General features: G+C 41.7%; 1 protein-coding gene across 1 annotated transcript in view; it reads right to left on the bottom strand.

Moving 5' to 3' along the window:
- gramd4a (GRAM domain containing 4a) overlaps window positions 1–1426 on the bottom strand; it is a 45122-nt gene that overhangs the window by 15392 nt on the left and 28304 nt on the right. The gene's annotated exons all lie outside the window — the stretch shown is intronic.

Raw genomic sequence — 1426 nt, forward strand, 5'->3', positions numbered from 1 at the left:
AGAGAAGAGTCTACATTGAGACGAAGACTGCATACACTCACACCATAGTTTTACACTTCTGTACGATGTGATCCAAGCAAATTCTATGCAACCGTGTTATATGGAGCAAAAATAGAACATGAGTGAGTGTTTCTACCAGTTGTACTGACAAATAAATAGATGCAAATGCAATCAAATCAATCCAATACTTTATGGGCTTTGGCATGCTCGTTGCCCTTTTATCTTTAATAGTTTAATGGTAGTCATATTTCTTGCTAATGGCCAAGTAATGCTAGCTCAAAATGAAAGGATGTGTTGATATTCTCTCTAGAAACACAAAGCAATTCTTTGTCATTACAAGTTAACTATTTCAGAATATGGTGCAAATTATGGGGAACACAGAACACAGTTTACTATCATAGAAGACAGAGGAGGCAAATGATCACAGTTGAGAAGCACAGGCTTTTTGCTTCAACACGATCAATCCATTATCAAAACTGATGCCGAGTAACTTTCTGGTGATCAATTAATTGACTGCAGCTCCAAAGACCATTTAACCATCATTACCACTTTATAATGATGAAGTCATTATGAGGCTGCCCTTCCAGTGGACAAAACATGATAAAGTGCCATCTAGGTCACTAGTTCTCAACCTTTTTCCAGTTTAGATTCCTGTCTCACATTCTGTGCTGCTTGTTATTTTAACACTGCTTGTTATTTTAACACTTGGTGACTGTTTCACTACAAATGCATGACAACTTTCTGTGCACTGGTGCCCTTTTTATTCTTTTTTTGCCCCTGCTGATCCTAATCCGGTATATTGCCAAGCACTATGCTATGGCCACCATCATCACAACACCACATGAGGGACTATATTTTGGTAGAATGTAGTTTATCCCTCCAGCAGAGTTGTGACTTTAAAGCTCTTCTGTACATGATGGTACACCATACTGCGACACTTTTATTTCCAGTAATCACAGTATACTCACACCTGGGAAACCAGAGTGTTTTAATTCTCACCACTAAGCTCCACTGCCCTGCTCAAGAACACTTGGTTAGTACCCACAGGAAAAGAGCGCCTACGTCTCTCCGACTGGATACTACGGAGAAAGGATTAACTGAAGAAAACTCCCAGGTCATGGTACATTAGTTCACCTCTTACAAACATTCTTGAGGCCATGTTTCTGTGCTGATAATCACTTGGAGAGCACCAGTGGAATTTCCCACTGGCAGGCACAGAAACATCATCTGATCACACACGCAGCCGTGCATACACACCCTGGGTTTAAGGGCGGCTTGCTCTGTGCCAAGAGACGCAGGCTTTTACTGACACCAGCATAGCTACTGTGTCACAGTGTGCGCTTGGCGACACAGGCCGGCGCGTGACTCGTTTCTGTTTTGTTTTGTTTTTCCTCTTTCCGTCTCCCTCAAAACACACACACACACA

The sequence above is a fragment of the Morone saxatilis genome, unplaced genomic scaffold (assembly GCF_004916995.1).
Source record: "Morone saxatilis isolate NCDOM2014 unplaced genomic scaffold, NCSU_SB_2.0 Contig10, whole genome shotgun sequence".
Lineage (NCBI taxonomy): Eukaryota > Metazoa > Chordata > Actinopteri > Moronidae > Morone > Morone saxatilis.